Source organism: Macaca fascicularis, chromosome 4, assembly GCF_037993035.2.
Source record: "Macaca fascicularis isolate 582-1 chromosome 4, T2T-MFA8v1.1".
In the NCBI taxonomy this organism is placed as follows: domain Eukaryota; kingdom Metazoa; phylum Chordata; class Mammalia; order Primates; family Cercopithecidae; genus Macaca; species Macaca fascicularis.
In genome coordinates, this window is record NC_088378.1 from 57,006,462 (window position 1) to 57,027,120 (window position 20,659).

Below are 20,659 nucleotides of genomic sequence, written 5' to 3' on the forward strand. Positions count from 1 at the left end.
GAGTACAGTTTCCAAGGCACTTTTCTAATCATCTCATTTGATTCTTCTGTTTCCATCTGCAATAGGGCAGGGTTTTCAAGTGTTCAACTTAGTCAAGTCTTTGAGTTTGAAAGGAGAGACCAACACAATTGTTCCGAAGTCTATCTGTCATGGTGCAGGTTCCAGCATTCCCTGGTGTGATTCCTTGTCAAGTGTGGCATGAGGACTCTACTGGCTTCCACTTTTCTGGTGACAGCAGAATTGCCCATCTAGTGCCTACTGATCTGAGTGGACTTGACTTCTTGGCGTGTCTCTGTTTGGAGTTAAAGAGGAATGATTTTCCTTCTGCATTATTTTGAAAATCACCTTTGAAGTTACTAGAGTTGTTTTCGAATACAAATGTCGAGGTCACATGAAGTTGAGTGACCACATCCTGTAGCACATTCCCACTTGCTCTTCTAGTTTATTTTTAATACAAACCAAGAGTAAAAATATATACACACCCCATCTCAGATGCAAATTGAAGCCAGACTTTGTTTCCACATATCTGTGAAATGGAGTAAGCTAACTAATGGGGAAAAAAATGATGCCTAATACTTAGGCATACTTTACTAGTAGTTGCCAATGTGAAAATAACATTGAGTTTTTAGGAAAAATTAAGGAATGTGTACAGAATGGTGCTGCAATTATACTCTGTATGTCTTTAACGAAATAGATTTAGGATTTCATTAGAAATCCAATAGAACTAGGATTTTTCACACTAAGGCTCATTAGTCAGAGTCAAGGAAACACATTTTCATAATCATTTATGGAGCATTTCAAAATTTAAAAGTCCTTTTAACTCTCTGAAATATAATCGTATGTGTTCTCCCACCCCTTGGCCATTTTGGGTTATTTAAATGAGGTCAGAGTTTTTCATTAATAGTTCAAGCCCTTGTGAGAAATTCTAGCCCAGAATTTCTACTTGAAATGTGGGCACCAAACTTTACTTTGGGAACAACAACCACCAAAGAAATGCAAACCAAGAGGACAGACCATGTTCATGCCTGAAAATATGGAATATCATAAAAATGCCATTTTCTTCACATTAGCATATAATTTAAAGAATTTTTTTTTAGCTTAAAGTGATTCTCAAGCTCATCTGGAAAAAATAAACAAGTGACATGGCCAGTGATCTTTTTTTAAAGTAATGAGAGGAGATTTGCCCAACAAGATTCAAAAATACTAGAAAGCTCCTGGGTTTAAAATAATGGTGTAAAAGCACAAGCTCAGATAGACAAGTCAGTGAAACAGTAACAGAAACAGATGCTTATATAAAAGGTAGTGTGCTCTGTGGTAAAGGTCATTAAAAAGAAAGAGTAAATAAAGGTGTAAATTAGTTGGCTAAATGTTTAGGGAAAAAATAGAGTCTTTCCTTATACCATGGGCCTTAATAAATTCCAGATGGTCTAAACAGTTAATTTTTTTTTTTAATCAAAACACGAAAGGAATAGAGAAAAATATAGGTGATTGTTTTTTGGGGGATGGGGTTTTGCTAAGGATTTACTAAGCATAAAAGCAGTAAAATACATATTTATACAAAGAGAAAGTAAAGGGCTGGCACGGTCAGGAGTTTGAGACCAGCCTGACCAAAACCCCATCTATACTAAAAAATACAAAGATTAGCTGGGCGTGGTGGCCGGTGCCTGTAATCCCAGCTACTCAGGAGGCTGAGGCAGGAGAATTGCTTGAACCTGGGACACAGAGGTTGTAGTGAGCCGAGATGGGGCCAACTACATTCCAGCCTGGGCAATAGAGTGAGACTCTGTCTCAATAAAAAAGAAAAAGAGAGAGAGTAGAGAATAACTATGTTTAATTCAAACTTTAAGCATGTTTAAAACATTCTTAAGTTGGCAAAATATTTGCAACAATGATAAGATTTAATGTGATTATATTTTATTAAAACATGAAGCATTTTTTACAAATCCATAAGAAAATCACTAACAGAAAACAATGGAGAAAGAGAAGTACAGTTTGCCACAAATACACTAAAAAATAAGCCCAACCACATTCATCATCTAGGAAGTGCATATTAAAATAAGACCATTTTTTCTGTGAAATTGTTATTGCCTGTTATATGGACAAACACTGAGTAGTCATGGAGTCCCCAGTGATGAGGACGAAGAGAAATGGCACCTCAGGAGACTCCTGGAGGAAGAGCACATTGGTACCCCCTGGGGTAAAGAGCAAGTTAGTGATGCATCTTAAAAGCCTTCAAAATGACCATAGCTGCAGAACTGATTTTAAAAATCCTGTATCTTGATTGTGGTAGTAGGGGCATAGGCATATATAGCTGTCAAAACTCATCAAATTGTATATTACAATTGATGTGTTTATTAAATGAAAGTGATTCCTTGATTCCTTGGTGAGAAAATAATGTTCACAACCTTTGACCCATTTCAGTTGCTAGAAAAAAAAATCATACAGGTACCTAAAAACTGTTATAAGGATGTTCCTCACAGGATAGTTTACCATTGCACAGCAAAAAGACAACTGTAAAAATAAGAGAATAACTAAATACATTTTGATATGTCAAAAACAGTTAAATGACATAGCTGATTGCTTGAAATATGATGTGACACGAAGTAAAGGAGAAAAGGATAGCAAATCGTATTTACAATATGATACCCATTTTACTAGAAAAACGATGTGAGCACAGGAAATGGTTACGTTGAAATGCTCAGAATGTTGATGTTGTTAGTCATATCTGGGTGGCGGGATTATTAGTAATTTATTTTCTTCATTTCCCAACAGATAGTAAGCATGTAGCATTTTAAATTGTGGGAAAAGCATGTATTTTAGGAACATAATTGAATGTTCAGATAAAAATTATGTGGAAGCAGAAGGGAAGCCCACTGGCTCACTGTGGAATTGCTAGGAGCACACAGATTTTTAGCCCTCTCTCTTTCCTGTTCTTTCCTGCACGCGCAGCAACACTGATGAAAATGGGGCCAGTGAAGAACATCATTCTCGAGGGGCAGCACAGTTGTGTGCACACGAAATCCTGGGTTCCACTTTTTGTGACTTTACCAGCCCCTCTCTCTAAGACTTCTGACTTCTTTTTGGCAACTGTCCTTTGGATTTCATCAGTTCACCTGGCAAATTCTAGCCAGTAGTTTTTTAAAAACTCACCTTGTCTCGGCCGGGCTCACGCCTGTATTCCCAGCACTTTGGGAGGCTGAGGTGGGCGGATCACGAGGTCAGGAGATCGAGACCATCCTGGCTAACATGGTGAAACACTGTCTCTACTAAAAATACAAAAAATTAGCCGGGCGTCATAGCCAGTGCCTGTGGTCCCAGCAATTCGGGAGGCTGAGGCAGGAGAATGGCGTGAACCTGCGAGGCGGAGCTTGCAGTGAGCCGAGATGGTGCCACTGCACTCCAGCCTGGGCGACAGAGCGAGACTCCGTCTCAAAAAAAAAAAAAAAACTCACCTTGTCTCTCACACACACACCCCTTTCTTGTATATAGAAGCTATAAAATGTGTGTAGATTTCTAACCCTGAAATACTAAAATTCTATAACTGTACTTAACTCTTTAATAATCTTGACATTTTATCTACTGTATGAACTATGGTATAAACACCATTAAGGGCAGGACTTGACTTTCCAGGCCTGAATGCAGATATTTAAAATAATTGAATTACAAGAAGGTAGCTCATAGATCTTTTCCATTGCAGCATAACTGTCCTGAATCTGAGAACACATTGTCTTAACTCTGCAGTAGCTGACACACCCTCCTCCTCACAAGTCGCTGTAGTAGTAAGATTAAATATTATAACGATGGTTTAGCAAATCGGATGGGAACTAGGCAGCTATTTTCATATCAAGAACTGAGGTTTAAATATTCATCCTTTATTTGTTTTTCATTGAGTGATTACAGATGGCACCTAATAAAGTCTTCATGCTGTGATATCTTGAAGCCATTGATTTATGTTTGGTAGGTGTGGATACTCCAAACTCTAGTCAACCTCCCTCGCATTCCACACCACAATCCTAAAGGAATGTTAAAATGACATTTGCCTATTTGCTTTTCCTAGTGACTGACAAGGATCCTTGCTGAGAGGTAAACACCAGCATTATTCAGGAGTGAAGTTTAGGCTTGATATTTTTCAGTGAAGTATGTTCTTCAATATACTTTATCCTCCAAAATGAAGTGACAAAAATAAATCTTTGGACTTTTCTTTGGGATACATATTAGCCAAAACCATCATACCCTTGATAAATATAAATTGACTCTGAGTTTTTAGAAAATAAATCATGAATGGTACAAAAATACTGAGAGTCAGAAGATGTCAGAATATGGGATGTGGAGATGAATTGGTGTGCCTTTTCTTCCATTTGATTTGGACTATGGTGTGACTGACTATTTTAGCATTTCTTCTTAATTCTTTCCTTTGTTGAAAGTGTTGTAAAGGCCCACATGCCAAGGCTAGTTGTGGAGCCAGAGCCAGGGGAACTGCCGGGCAGGTGGTTATCTAGGCAGGGATGGCAGCTGGGCAGAAGGCACAAGCAGTCCAAGCTCTGGGAACATCAGGTGGCTTCAGTCTAGAGACAGATCAGGCAACCCAGGGAAAGATGCTGGAGTTGAGGAATAATGTGAAGAGTGAGGGCCACAAACCAGCATCCTCCAGAAGCCTCCATGCATGGATTCCATGAGCTGGGACTCAGCAGCCAAGAAGTCTCATTTAATAGTCATCACAATCTCAATTTCACAGCCATATCAATGGAGAAACATCTATGCTCAAGAGAAGAGAATTCCACAACAGCTTACAGCCACACACTGGTCATCCCTGTGAAAGATGCAGCTGACCAGACATGACCTAGAAAGTCAGGCAGGCCCTCTGAACCCCTTGGGCACCTCTGCCAAGTGGTGGCTAGCATTCTGGAAAAAGTGGAAGGGCCAAAACAAAGAAGTGACGGGCCTGCAAATGGGCCTGATTTTTCTAACACCAATTCAGGGGCATCATTGGGTCTTTTGATGCAAGATTTAAGTGGATCCTCTGTACATTCCATGACTTAAATAGCATGTCATTCCATAAGAAAGCAAACCTGAATTGGTTTTGCCTAAACTACATTGCCCAGGAAGTTGAGCAGAGGATTGAATGGTACAGTTCCTGATCTCAGCAGGGCTGTGGTTTCTCCTTTGTACCTCCACTTTGTATCTCATTGCATTTTCTCTTTGCCCTAGACCATCCAGCTATTGCAGTGACAATGAGGGGTGTCTCACAAAACTTTACTTTTCTTCCTTTTTTATTAAAGTGTTTCAGATGCTGCAGTCACGAATGATTTTTGAATGCTTATTGTTTGCCTAATACAGGCAAGAAGATATAGTAGAGGATAAAAAATGAATAGAAAAGAGATAGTCCTACCCAAATGGAACTCTATTAGGGAGGGGAAAATATATGAAACATCCAAAATATATTTTTGACATTTTTACAGAATTAAATAATTATAGATTATACAGTATTCATGATCAAGAAGTGCTTTGGAATTTTATGCAGCTAATGAATATATAGGTGGGGAAGGTTGATCTATAAATGCACATGTATACTGTAAGGGATATGAATCTTTACTTTCACTGTACCACCAGACCTTAAAATTTTATAGGAGCGGAGTATCTCAAAGTCTTGATGTCTGTAATTTCATGAAGTATCATTAACACATTAAGTTTCAACTAAATTGAAATTAATTGTTTCATTTGGAGAGATTAGCATTTTTCTATTTCAGTGGCAGAATACTGATGTTTCAAGGGAATATATTTTGAGGATAACAGTCATAATATTAATAGTTGTTGTTATTATATTTAACACTCATTGGGAGCTTCTTGTGTCCCAGGAATCTTGTTAAGTCCTTTAGATGTACTGTTTCATTTAATCCTAAGAACAACCCTGTGAGGAAGATATTATTATTATGCCCATTTTACAGATAAGGAAACTGCCAACTTAGAGATGATTCATAACGCTTCTATGTCACTGAGCTGGTCGTTAGCAGCATGAACACTCAACCCAGGCCCAGGGAACTTGCAACGCCGTGCTCTTAAGCTCTTAACTGATCCACTCTTTCTTTCTCTCTCTCTCTCTCTCTCGCAAAATCCAAAACATGATTACCCCATGATGGGGTAGCTAATAAAATGTAGGATTCTATGAAATTTTATTCTGCTGAATTCTCAAGAACCCAGTGTTTCTGGAAAGCTTAGTTGTTCTGTTGAGGTAATGTTCATTGATATTCTAGATATGTTACTTTGTTTTGTTTTTTTGTAGGGGGAAAGACTTTGCTAGTTGGAATTACTAAAATTGCTGTAGTAAAGTGCTTGCAAAGACTCAATCTGGTTAACAGTAAAGCCATTTGTTTCAGTCATGTCAACAACTTTGGTTTTCAGAAGGGTTTTAATGAATCGGGGAATGGAATTTAAGAAAGCAAACAATCCAGGGAAAACTGCTTATTTTTCTAAAATAGCAAAGCAAAAATGGGAACCCTTTCCAGTTTAGTTACAGCAAGTATCTATTGGAGTTTCAAAAATTCTTAGAGTACATGATTTATCATATAGAACAAAACTTGATTAATGAACACGTTTTAAAAGTCTTTTTAGGGTCCTATTATTATTTTAGTTGTTTAGATATAAAAATATTTTATGACATATTCACCGTTAAATTTATAGTGAATTGACATTCAGTGACATTCGTTTTTAAAGTTGTTTATTGAAATATGTAGTCTACCAGAAATAAGTATGGTTATCAACTACTGAAATCAATTTAATAGTAATTTGGTCTTGTTAGTCTGTTAAAAAGAATTATTGACCTTCAGATGTTTCCACAAAGCCCTCTGTTACTCATGAATACTATCAAGATGCTAAGACTGTGAATATCAATAAGTTTGAAAACATTCCATGCTCATGTTCAGGGTCATATTTTTCCCTGTCTTCTATGTTCCTCTTTGTGTCTATAAACCCAAACTTATGTGTTGTGTGTTTTTTCTATGACAATTATTTACTATATGCTCTATGAGGTATAACCTAATGTCGACTGATTTCAACTATGTTTGCCATACTTCAGAAAAAATAGCCACTCATGTATCTATCTGATCAGGAGGTGAACTGATGATGCTGGATGAAATTGAGAACTAATTATCTCATAAACATTCTAAGTGGATATAAGGAATTATGTGCTCAGTTGCAACCACTAATTTATCGAAGCACGGGATCTAAATACCTCAGGGAATGCACAGAAGCATGATGGTTGAAAAGGCTTCAAAGCATTCTCTCAGCCAAAAAGTACAAGAATTAGGGCTCATATCTAGTGCCTTTCTGGACAGTTGGTCACAGAAGCTAGAAACATTGGCACAAGTCCACCATCTGTCACCCCTGTCCAAGACACCAGCACAATTGGAGAGCAGGTGTGGTTCCCTACCATGTTCTCACCTCATCCCCCCATGCCCAGCAGCTCCCTCCCTGGGACTTTGGACCTCGTGGGAAAAAAATGCAGAAGGAGGGAAAGAAAAATACTTGCGTGCCAGAGGGTTTTGTAAATGTTCACAAAGGGATAGGGGTGGGGTAGAATTACATCTACCCAAAGAAGAGCCAAAGAGCTTTCACTTGCTTTCCCTTCTAGGCAGCCGGTAACCAGTAGGCCTTCATTTTATTGTTGCACGTAAAACTCAGGAAGTGATGAGTGAGCTAAGTAACTTTCTATTCGAATTTAATCTTTTTTGGTAGAAATGGTGTAAAAGTTTTCAATGAGGACATGCTGATTCCTGGTTGCATGTTCCACAGCCTTTCATGTTCAACAACATCATCTCGCACTTATGGTTAAAAGGTGTCAGACACCTAGCATTGTCTCAGCAGTCTCCTGTGATTCCAGATTCTGTGTGCATCGTACATGCTGGGGCTGGGGGAACACCGATGCTTAATGGGAAAACTAATGACTTGATACAGATCTTATAAAAACTCTGCTATTGGTGGGGGGGCATTTAGTTGATTAAGTTTGTAATCTAAGAGAGGAAACTGGGCAGGAAAGACAAGAGTGAGGTGAAGCAGCGCCGTGGACCTGAAGAAGGCTTGAAATTAGAAGCCTTTGGCAAAGGTATGGAACTTTGCCACTTCACATTTTTCAGTGGGTCAGAAATTGTCAAAGATTTTCTCTTTTCTCCAAAGAGAAATGGTGAGGAAGGAGAGACAGTTTTTGTTTGTTTTGGGTGTTTGTTTGTTTGTTGTTTGTTTTGGACAAGGTCTCCCTCTGTTTCCCAGAGTGGAGTGCAGTGGTGCAATCACAGCTCACTGCAGCCTAGACATCCCAGGCTCAAGCAATCCAAAAGAGAGACATTTCAAAATTGAACCTGAGACTCATGAGAACCCACAGCTCTCACAGGAACTCAAGAAACGTCTTAGTGAGGGGACTCAATCCTTTACACTTTGAGCTGAAAGGACGGCAGTCAGCCCAGCCAGGAGGTTACCTCAGCATAGACCAAGTAAATAAATAATTTGGTAGAAGCCATTTGAGAGTAAAGGTTACTAGAAAGTCATAAATCAACCAGCATGTCGATGTATAGTTTTGCTAGAATGTAGGAGCAATTAGAAATTTTTAGAAATATTTCTTTAACTGTGCATGATTTGAGGAAGAGGACTATGACCTAACTAACCAGTTACTATTATTATATCAAAAAGAGATTTTAAAAAATATGGTATGGATTTAATGCCAATTCACTTGTTCAGTTTTATGCAGTTAAGTTGTTGTTTTTAGAACATCATGAAAGTTCATTTCATGCCCCAATAAAACTAAACTAAAATGTAATGGGTTACAGCTTTTCCATTTGTTGACTTTTCTCTTTCAAACATCTTTGATTTTCCATCCTTTGAACACACTTTTAAAGAATGCTTTGAATGTCATTCAAGTTACCCGTTTCTCCTGTCCCCTCCGCCACCTGTCTCTAATGCTGTTTCCACAGTGAACCAATCCTAACGGAACCTAATGATACCTATGGGCACGTTTCTTGGTAACACCAGCACCTCTTTGTTACCTGCTTCTAAGTCACGTAATGGCCTTTCTAGCATTGGTTGATTGTTTCTTTTTCATTTCCCCTTAGTCACTCCCACCCATGTCTTATCAAAGGGGAAGGCTGGTGGCTAATGGCCGGTGCATTGTACCACAATTTCATGCTTGTGCTGCATCAAAAATCTAACCTGGCAATCAGTCCCTTCTCTTCCATCTGACATCATGAGCTTCTACAGTTTCTCACAGCCATTGGCCATGAAAGTTCAGCTCAAGAAGTCATCACAACTACCTTCATTTATAACCTGTTGTTGACCTAAAACCTATGCATGTCAGTGCTCTTCTCTTTTTCTTCTCTCATATGTCAGAAGAATGAAAGAGCTTAATTAAAATGGTTTAATTTTTTTCTCAAATTGCATTTGCAAGTTTTAATATGTCTGTAACATTTGTATAGTATATCATTATCCATATCAAACATTTAACCCTCCTCCTTTTCTTTTCTTTTTTTTTTTTTTTTTGGCGGGGGGGAGCGGGGAAGGAGTCTCGCTATGTCGCTGGAGTGCGGTGGCGTGAACTCGGCTCACTGCAACCTCTGCCTCCCGGCTGGGTTCAAGCAATTCTCATGCCTCAGCCTCCTGAGTGGCTGGGATTACAGGCATGCACCACCATGCCCGGCTAATTTTTATATTTTTAGTGGAGACGAGGTTTTGCCATGTTGGCCAAGCTGGTCTCAAATTCCCGACCTCAACTGATCCACCGCCTCGGCCTCTCAAAGTGCTGGGATTACAGGCATGAGCCACCGCACCCGGCCTACCCCTGCTTTTTAAAGTCATAGCCATGATACCCAGGGATTTTTCCCTCACATGGTCCTGGTGTCTACTGACATTAGCTTGTCAATTTCAAACTTTCCAAAACAAATGGACCTCCCATACAAATGGGAAGGTTGCAGTTTCATCTCATTTTTGTTTAGGGTTTTGCCTGGTTAAGCAATTGGGATGTTTTTAGATATTCACACTATCTTATTTAGTGTGAAGTTGCAAATCTGATTTTTAACAGGGAGAGAAGGAAGAGGTAGGGCTGTCAATTTGCATTCCCCTAAGACCAAGTACTACCAGTGGGCTACAGGTTGCCCAGATAAAGTACATTTAATTTTAAAGTAACATTGCAAACTCTCCCAGTGGAATTGACAGCATCCTTGGAACTTCATTTCACACTTTCCTGACTTGGGAATGGTTATTTTGAGTAGCACCTCCTATTAACCTAACTTCTTAATGCCTGGGCAGAAGGTTAAATATCTCACTTATCTACACGTTCAGTCTCCATGAACAGCTACTTCATTCACAGCCCTTCAAGGGTTTATCAAAATTCCCCCATGTTTAACATTCCAGAGAGAACATCCAGGTTGTTGGCTCTTGAGACTCACCATTGGTTCACTCATCGAGGCTGATGATTGTGACAAATATAATGTTAAAACAAAAAATGCGATAAGATATATTCTGTTAAAGAAAATGCATTTTGAATTAACTATAAAAATACTAAGTTCTGTGATAGCCCGATCTGAGTACCCAGTTCATAGAATCAAAAAATGAGAAAAGATTTCATCATTGTGATTATAGTCATCATGTGGTGTAAGTTACTAAGAACTTCTGGTGCACTAAATGTTTTACGAGCAACCATACTCCCATATTAAGGGCATGCTGTACTCCTTTACATTCTCACAGTCAAGAGATGCAGGATTTTCAAAAGGCCCTGTGCATTTTGAAACTTTAGCAAGGTAGGTGATAGATTGATTTCATGTAACAATAAAATAAATGTCTTAAAATTTCAGGATCTCTGACAATAGAAGATAAGTGGTATCTTAGAGTTGGCATAATTGAAGTCCTTAGCTGTAAGAGGAAAATTTACTGCTCATTATCTAAAGCTGCTATTGATCTTAGGGAAACAAGCAAAAAGGCACATGATCACTTGTGAACAAGGATGTGCATTTCATATTATTGAGAGTCATAGAAACAGAAAACCCAGTCATCTAACAGTAGCAGATGGTTATATGACCTTTAAGGCATCTATAAAATGGAGCATGTAAAAACATATTGCAAAATGTAATTGGTAATAATTAAAGATATAGGAGAAATGGTCATGGTTAGTTAAGTTTTAAAGATGATAAAACTACATAAACAATATGGCACAGATGTGTTTTACAATGAATAGGCATAAATAAGAAAAAGACTAGAAGGAAATGTACTACTACAGTAATAACTGTGGCTTGATTAAAAGTTATTTTATACTCTTGTTTTCCTAAGTTTCCTAAAAACTTTACTATGTATTTGCATATGTGTCTATGTACATATAGGTAAGTATATACGTATATCTGTACATCATGTATACAGTATGTTTATATGTGTACATCACAACCAGAAAAATAAATGTTTACATTGTAAATTATTTTTCTCTGAGAACTAAGGTTTAAAGCTCAAAGCTTATAAACTGCCCTAGGGCTTTCTGATGATCCTTTGTGGATCTCGATAGGTAGCTTGATCTATATGAAACCCTGAAGAAAAAAAAAAATAGACCAACATGAAAAAATGAGACAAGAAACTGTCCTGTGGCCATATCACCCTCTGTGGAGTGCCCAGAGTGACGGGTGTCAGCAGTTGGCTTTGACATCATCAGGGCTAGATGTAGGTAATGAAGTGTGATTTCAGGAGAGGGCCTCCTCCCTGTCAAAGGAGGAGTGTGTGTGTGTGTGTGTGTGTGTGTGTGTGTGTGTGTGTGTGTGTAAGAGAGGGAGAAAGAGAAGTAACCTAGGCCTGCAAATGCCATACAGACTATGAGGAGTAGAGAAAAAGAATCCTGTCCATAAAGCAAAAACAGAGCTTGTGAAATTGTCAGATACCAAAAGAATTTAGAACTGCTGCATTAGCTTTTCTCTTGATCTTCTTTATCCAGATGAAAAACCTGTTTGATCAGGATATCTTTATCAGTCATTGGTTCTGGCCTTCATAATACGATTTCAAATAAAGTAACAAAAGTAATAAAAACACATTTCTCAAAAAAAAAAACCACATTAATCAAATTAAAGGTATATTTTAAGAGATACATTTTGTTGATAAAGACATAGTCATTCTTCCAATAAGTTTTTTTTTTTTTTTAGAAGTAGATATTTTTAAACAGAAATATTTGGTTCAATTGTTGTTGTGAAAATAAATCCTTCTTTTATTGCCATCCTCATATATAAGCCAGTATTTTAATGGTAAAAACTGTGCTGAGGAAAACACATACGTATATTTACCGTAGCATATACTTTCAAACAAGTATGTCAGCTTTTTAATGGTCTGGGCCATGATGCCGAACTTGGGGAGAAAAGAAACAGAGCAACTTGCCCTTCATCTGGTAAATCCAGGCAGCAGGGCGTTAGGAAGCCGGAGCCGCTGACTTCAGGGGGCGGTTGTGGAGGGAACCGAAGCTGCCCCAGGACTCATTACCCCCAGCGTGTGTGTCAGGCCCAGGAGGAGTTGAGCTTGGCCATCTCCTCTAGCCCTGACATGTTCAAGTCTAGGCGTTAGGATCTGAGGGTGAGGTTGGAAGGCTCCCACATCAACAGAAGCTGGGATGCTATCAGCAACTCAGAACCGAAACCTCTGCAAGTGTCAGGCTCTTCCGGTGATTTGTTGCACATTAAGTTTGTCCGGCAAGGTGTTCACCTGGCCCTGGAGAAGGACACGAAAGGTGGACATCTGCGGCCATCAACGCCACCCCCTTGTGATCCCCCTTTCTTCTCCCTCCTGTGATGCCCCACTGTGAGGAGCATCCTTCCCATCCACAGTGAAACAGATCTCCAGATTGCCCAGGAAGTTGTTGGAAGGATTGCACATTTGCTTCTCCCTTTATTGTTTACTCCTTCTGGAAGAAAGAGCCTGTGTTTTTAGCTTTTATTTTATTTTATTTCTCTTATTTCCTGGAATCAAGCATTGAGCTTAGTAGGTGCTCAGTACAGCACTGATGACTAAGCAAAAATAATCCAGGCAAGAAAATAACTATCACCACCGCCCACCCCCTCTAGCAATTTCGGCAGATTCTGACATAAGTAGTGTGAAGTTGGATCCCCCAGGCAATAACCTAGAAGCCCGTCCAACGAGCTGCCCTCATCTCCAATTCCATGGGGTTAGGAAATGCATTCCTCCTCCGGGCTGATTTCCATTCCACAGGGGCCCAGTGCCCTGGTCTTGGTGAGCCCTCAGCGACCCACAGGCTAATACTTTCTCTTCCTGGTTCCTTTTACTGTGTTCCTGCTTTCAAAAATCTACGCAAAGTGTGTGCATTAGAAACCCTTCATGCTCTTTCATCAAAGGAACCTGGCGGTTTCTGCATTTGTTTAAAACAAAAAAGTAAATCATGAACTTTTACTTGACTACATAGATCAAAGATTCTCTTGAAAGTCCAACTGATCTCAAGTTATTCTTAATTATTTATATTTCTAGATCTGAATAAAAGGCTGCAAAACACACCCCAAAAGTTTTCTGTTTACATTATCAACCCTCAGCACCAAGGCAGCCATGAAGTGCTTTTTGTTCTTTTCTCCCTTAATGGCCATATGACCAGGAAGGTGGTCTTAACATGCCATCGATCATATCTGAGTGGCAAATGCAGCGCTGGCCCAGCCAGCCCAGAGCGTATCACTGTGAGCCGCAGTGACACACATTCATTTCCGTTGGAGGCAGCCCTAGGGAGTCCGGCGGCCCTGCAGTTGTATTTCATCTCTTTGAACTGTGTGGCCTCCCCTATAATTCAGGAAATGAGTTTACTCTATCTGTGACAAGCATCATGTTCACACAGTTTTGGGAGCGGCCAGCGTGGTGCAGGGCTGTATGGGAATGGAGGTGGCAGGCGTTTGCCAACCCTGGGGAGTACACCGACGGTACTTCCTCTCCCACTGCCGAGTGCTCCACTTGACTGTGACTCTCAGCACACCTGTTGCCTGAGAAAGTGTGCTTTATCCCCATGTGCTGGAAATCTCTGGCTGTAATCTAACATGATATGAGTGAGTCAGTTTCTTAGACAGCGTGCTTCTTGAAACAGCAAGGCCTCTCAGTTGATCACCCCTCAGCGCCCCTGAAGCTGTAGAGTTGATGCGTCTTTTGACCATGCCTTTTTTTTTTTTTTTTTTTTTTTGGTGGTAAACTTTGGCCCGTCTTTTGGTTATTATTAAACTAGCATTCATTTGGTGTGCATAGTCTCTGCTGGACCAGGTTAAAACAAGCGCAGATTGTTACGGGAAGAGGGCTCTGGTGAGCGCGGAGTGTGCATACACTCGGATCAAGGAAAGGAATGCCAGAGCCAGCCCAGCATCAAAATACACTGCAAGATGGTGGTGAGCTTTTGTTATTTTGTATATGGTTAACCATCTCGGAGGTCACAAAGCGAGGCCTCTGTCCTCCGGTGCAGCAGCCAGGTTTATAGAGTATTTCCAGATTGTTTATTCTGGCCCAGAGCCAGGGCTACGTGGTTTTTCCATTATGCACGTTTGACAGATGAAGAGAGGTGGGAAGGGAGACTCCCAGGAACAGGTCTGATTTCCTTTTTATTTACATTAAAGGGACTTTTAGGAGTACTGAAGATTATGAACCAGTCCAAACATAATGTCAATGCAGCAGAGGTAGAAGCTGCTATGTTTGCAAAAATGTTCAGATCTTGGGCAGTAAAACAAAATCAAAGCAAAATCTTGGGCAGTAAGCACATCGTGCTTGTCACTGCCCAGTCTTGCATGCAGACAGGTTACTGGCGACTGATATTTATCATCACATCCAGAAGTTAAGTCCCCAGTGTTTGTTTGGCAGGGCATTGGGAGGAGCCCCTGAGTTGGCAAACCAGAATCTGTGTGCAATCCACTGACATATGCATTCCATGCAGATGGGTGTGCCTGGTGCCGGGCAGAGATGTTTCCAAGGTCCCAGTAGAACTTTTCCCCTACAGCCTTTTCACTGGGACACCAGCTTTCTGTGGATACTCCTGAAAGCCTGGGCTAAGTTCTTCCACCAGGAAGTGTTCAAGACTGACCAAAGAGCCGCAGTTCACAAGCAAAGTCCTTGGCACATAGGCCAAATGAATGTGATTGAATGAATGTTTTCCTTCTAAATAAAACACTTTCATTTTGCTAATGGAGAAGCATCATTAAAAAGTACCAAAAGTGATGGCAAGTTAAGTAACTGACCAGCATTCATACATCAAAGTCAGGTCACACACATAAATGTCTTTTTACCCAACAGTGTTTGAATCTTTAGTTAATGGCTGGGGTAAATAACACACCCAGCACAAATTCATGAGCTGCAAGGTGGTGGCTTCTACATAGCTATTTGTGTTTGTGGTGGACCTTCCTTATCATGGCATGTCTTAAGCTTGGCTAAGTATTTGCAAGCGTTCTGTCACCATAACATAGTGTTCTGCAACAGAGTGGCTAAGAAAAGCAAACACCACTACCTCTCCAGAGCAACCTGTGATCCAAACCTTCTCTATCAGCCTACTGTCCAGAAATTCGATTTCCAGAAATGGAAAGTTTGCCCAGGAAGGACCCTCAACTAAGGAAGGAATTTAGCTAAAAAATGAAGTATGCATAGTCAGCACTAAAAGTTGCCCTTTGGGTTAATCCAGTCTTGCAGATGGATTTAAAATACAGGTTTCAAATCAACAAACATTTATGGAGGGTAGTTAGGTGCCAGGCATGGAGCTGGACACTGGGGAACTAAAAATGAAAAAGACACAGTCCCTCTTAGTGTGAAAACATTTTTGCTGGCTTGCAAGTTTTTCACCAGATCCTCCCAGACTTACTAAAGCATTCCCCTCGTCTTAGAACACTCAAGCCCTTCTTTTCAACAGATTCCCTGAATGCCAGAATACACACAGGGCAAGGAGAAGTGGGTGGTTATAGATTTCCACTCAATTTGGAAATTAACAGCCTGTGGTGTAGCAAAAAGGTGCAAGGTTGAGAATCAGAAAGCCCACCTTCCAGTCCTCGGACTGAAACGTCCTGGCCGTACAGCCTTGAGCCGGTCTTGTGACCTCTGGGGCCCTTGGTATCTGTAAGTAAAATGGGTTGCTGGGAAGATTGAGCAAGGTAGTGAGGGGCGATGTGAAAGCGCATTAATCCACAGAGCCCTACGAAAATGAGAGGCATGTGCTTCTCCACAGGAGTTGCCTGAGAAGCTGCACTGTTCTGGCCACTATTTGTAAAGTTTTAACCATACAGAAAGCAGCCCCCTCCTGGCCTCATGCCAGGTTTTATTCTCTGCCAGCATTGGGTGGCCAACTACAGATTTTTATGTCATTGGGGCCAGCTGTAAGAAGAATCTCCACTCAGGACCGTAACTACTCTGTAGGGTCCCTGCCACTCCTTCCCCAGGGGCAGCGCAGAGCCTGGAAGTCCGTCCCCCTGTGGCCTGCCTCTATGGCTGATTGGACATGTGTATAAAGAAAAAACAATCTCTATTGTGTTCTTTAAATAGAAGGGTTAAAGGTTGTTTTTTTACTTTGTTTTCCCTCTTCTGAACATTTCATAGCTCAAAACCAGTGCCTATTTTGAGGAAATTTTCGGTAATTATCATGAAAATAACTAAGGGGATTATTTGACCAATCCCTAAAGGTAATAAGAAAAAGCTTCTTAAAAAAATATGAAAAACATCCTGAAGCCACAGCTTCTTTTTGCCAAAAAGTATTGATGGATTAAAGTAGAGGGGCAGAAAAATGTGCCTTGCCAGCACTATTGGTCCCAAAAGGCAACCAAACCACAGAGTTAAACACTGAAATGTACAGACCCCAGCCAGATGGGAGGGTAGACTGCTTCTTGCTAAGGACCCAGCATTTGTGGGTCTCTTGGGAATTTCTGTGAAGCTCCTTCAGATACTGCCTTTGTGCCCAGCTGTCTGTCTCCATCTCACAGACACAGCCAAGCCTTCCTCGAATCTGACGGCACCCTCATCCTTCTGATGGTTTCTTTTGTTCCCTCAAGAAGACTGTAGAGAGAAGCACTGTGCTGAGTGCACGTGGAAATACAAAGATCAATGGGGTATCACTTTTGTCCTGATCACTCTCAGTATAAAAAGCCTCTTTGGGACCGGGCGCGGTGGCTCACACCTATAATCCCAGCACTTTGGGAGGCTGAGGCGGGCGGATCACGAGGTCAGGAGATCAAGACCATCCTAGCTAATGTGGTGAAACCCCGTCTCTACTAAAAATACAAAAAAATGTACCAGGCGTGGTGGCGGATGCCTGTAGTCCCAGCTACTTGGAGGCTGAGGCAGGAGAGTGGTGTGAACCCGGGAGGCGGAGCTTGCAGTAAGTAGAGATAGCGCCACTGCACTCCAGCCTGGATGACAGAGCAAGACTCTGTCTCAAAAAAAAAAAAAAAAAAAAAAAAAAAGCCTCTTTGGAAGAACAGCTAAATGAAACCTGGTGGAGATGTTAAGAACAAAATCTAGAGAAAATTTTTTAGGAGGTGGATAGTGCCTCGGAGGCCTCCGAAAAGTTTTGCATTTCTTGGTTGAAACACACACAGAACCTGTACTCTCAGACGTGCACACACAGCACATACAGCAAATCTTCATGATCTTATAGTGAGTATGAAAGACTCAACTCCATGCAGAGTATTTAAGATAAGCCTATTAAGCCTGGTCTCCCTGGTGAGGCTTTCTGACCAAACAGAAGAAATGTCGACTCCAACAAATGAATCAGAGTCAGATGCCCTCTCTGCCCCCACGGTGACAAGCCTTATGAGCAGGCATCTCCCTTAGACTGTGAGCTCCATCCACTCTTCAGCAATGTGGAGGGTTAAGAACCTGGGCTCATTAGTCAGAGTTCCCCACACCCAACTTCTGGCTTCACCACTTCCCGGCTGTGTGAGCCTGGGCAAACTTCTGAATTCCAGCGTCACAGCTACAAATGGTGATAATAAGAGGCCCTACAGGACTGGGAGTTTTATAAGGATTAAATGTGTGTTTAGATATCTGACAATACTTGGCACAGAGAAAGCTCTCAAACTGCCAATTGATGATGATGATGGTGACGATGATGACGTCCCCTTCACTGCAACAGTTCCTGCGCGTGGTGCAGAATAGTTCTTCAACAAATCTTTGCAGAAAGAGGGAAGGAAGACGATATTGGGCACACCAGTGAGGCCTTGATTTTGATGAGAAGCACTTACTCTCTAGGTTTATGAAAGCCTGAATTTTAAAATATTTAAAGAAGAAGCATAAACTCGAATTTCTAGAACAGCCAGGCAGGTAACATAAAAGAACGAACTGGCATTTAGGGTCTAAGGCGAACTGGAGAGCCCTGGCCTGTTTCACGGGGGCAGTCACGCTTGGCTCCAGAAGAATGTAGCCGCCCTTTGAGAAAAGCCAGAAATCCAGCTTTCCATGTGAAATAGACCAAGCCTTACAACAACTGAATCCATTTCTAAAAAAAAAAATACCCCATGGGCCAAACAACACATTGCCTGCCAGTCCGATCATGGGCTGCCTTCTTGCCACCCTGCCTTAATGGAAGGAGATCTGTATTTGTCTCTTTCTTTTTAAATGTTTTTCAGTGGGCACAAGAGACATGAGCCCCTTGAAGTTACTCTCGGTTCCTGCTAGGATCAGAGAATGCTCATGGAGTGAGGTCTTCACTTCTTCATGGTTAATCCAACATTATGCCCACCTAACGAGGGCTTCTTCCCTCCCCAAGGAATGCTACTAATAAGTATAGATTTTTAAAGCATAATTGTTTTGTGGCTGAAATAACAACAGTCTGAAAAAAAATCCTAACAACTTCCTCTAGAGCTGCTATTATGGCAATCTGGAGAGAGGCTGATTCCATAGTCCATGTAGCTTTGTTTTGTTTGGATGGAAAGTCTGGCATTTTACAAAAATGTGGAACACTTAGCAATGGAATGACTTTTCCATAACACCGATTATCGTACAGCAAGACACACATCCATATGTCTTTGAAATGAGATTTTTAAGAATTCTCTGCTTATTATACAAGACAAACCACCTCTGGTCTTTCCATATGAAGGTGATAGTTTTCTACAGGCTCACGAAAGCTGCCCTGATTATGGTGCAGGACTTACAGTTAGGGAAAACCTCAACACAGATGGGGACCCAGATTCAAATTCCAGTTTTTTCACTTACCAGCCAGCTGTGTGACCTTGGGTAAGTTTCTGTTTCTCCATCTGCAAAAGAGGGGTCATGATAGTCACCTCACAGGGTTATTGAGAATATCAAATAAAATAACATATATAATGATCCAAACTCATAATGGGTGTTCCCCATCAATATTGGTTGAATATGAGTCTCTGTTTCTCCTGGCACAAAATAGCACTCCTGTTTCTGACCGCGACATAACCTTCTGGCAATGTCATTAACCTTATTAAATTTGGCAGCTCTGTGGAAAACAAAAGGTCAAGAAAGCTGTCATTGTTTATATAAACTGTTCATTTTGTTGTCCACAGTGCTATGAAGACTAAAGGGTAGAGGGTTGGATGCTGCCACCCAGGGAGTAACCAGGGAGAAGGGAAGTGGCTGGAACAGAGCCTCAGGAGGACTGGTCTTTACAAGACAGACTGGGAAAGAGGAGGGCATAGAGAAGATGGAAAGGGAGTGATCAGAGAGAGGTGAGGGTGCCAGGAAAACACTGTTGCAGATGCCAGGGGAGGAGAGGGCTTCAAAATGTAGTGTGTGGCCCACAGTGTGATAGGGTCATGCTGAGAGTTGCCCTCTGAGCTATCAATAAGGAAGCAAGAGTAACTGAATGGAGTACAGAAGGAACAGAAAGCAGGCTTTGGTGAGTTCGGTCATGTATGTAAGCTGAAAATGTTATAACAAATGTAGACAGAGCTTCAAGAACTTGAGCTCTGATGGGGAGGAGAGAGAAAAGATGAAGGAGGGAGGGTACATGAGACAAGGGTTTTTTCAAGAAGGAAAATGAGTTTTGATGGCAAGGAGCCAGCTGAAAGGGAGAGGTTGACAATGAAGAAGAAGGGGTGGATGAGGGAGAGAAGGAAACTCCAAGGAGGCAGGGTGGGTAGATAAATGAAGCAAGAATTGGATATTAAAGCAAAACTAGAGCTTGGGGAAACATTAGATCTCATAAGAATCTGCCGAACCAGCTGATACTGACCCTCGTGTTTAGACAGGGGATTTAGGGAGGGATTAAGAAGAGTAAGGAAGACTGAGGTAATTGAAATACATGTGACAATCTGTTGTTATTGGAGGGGTAATAGGAAAAGCTTCTCCTCCGCCTTCTGAAGCTTTCTTGAAAATGAACTTACAATAGGCAGATTAATAGGGAAAAAAAGTAATAAAATTTATTAATGTGTATGAAACTGAGCATGGTAGCTCACTCCTGTAGTCCCAACTACTCAGGAGGTTGAGAGGAGGATCACTTGAGCCCAGGAGTTTGAGGCTGCAGTGAGCTATATTACACCACTGAACTCTAGCCTGGGCAACAGAGCAAGACCCTACCTCTTAAAAATAAAATGGTACACAGGAGAAAATCATCGGAGAGTGGTTACCCCATAACCCAGGGAGATCCAGCTTTTTCTATACCTTTCTTCATAGGGAAAGGGGAAATGGAGGTTAAATGTGGCAATTTTGAAGAGTAGTAAATGACATTTAAGGGGAATGA

The 20,659-nt window shown here is 41.0% G+C and overlaps 1 protein-coding gene and 1 long non-coding RNA gene across 2 annotated transcripts in view; both read left to right on the plus strand.

The window, feature by feature from the left end:
- Positions 1 to 20,659, plus strand: part of UST (uronyl 2-sulfotransferase) — a 317,208-nt gene that overhangs the window by 286,572 nt on the left and 9,977 nt on the right. The window lies entirely within an intron of this gene.
- Positions 14,249 to 17,692, plus strand: LOC135970552 (uncharacterized). Its single transcript, XR_010586279.2, has 2 exons — positions 14,249 to 14,372; positions 14,912 to 17,692. It is a non-coding gene; the product is annotated as an uncharacterized lncRNA (long non-coding RNA).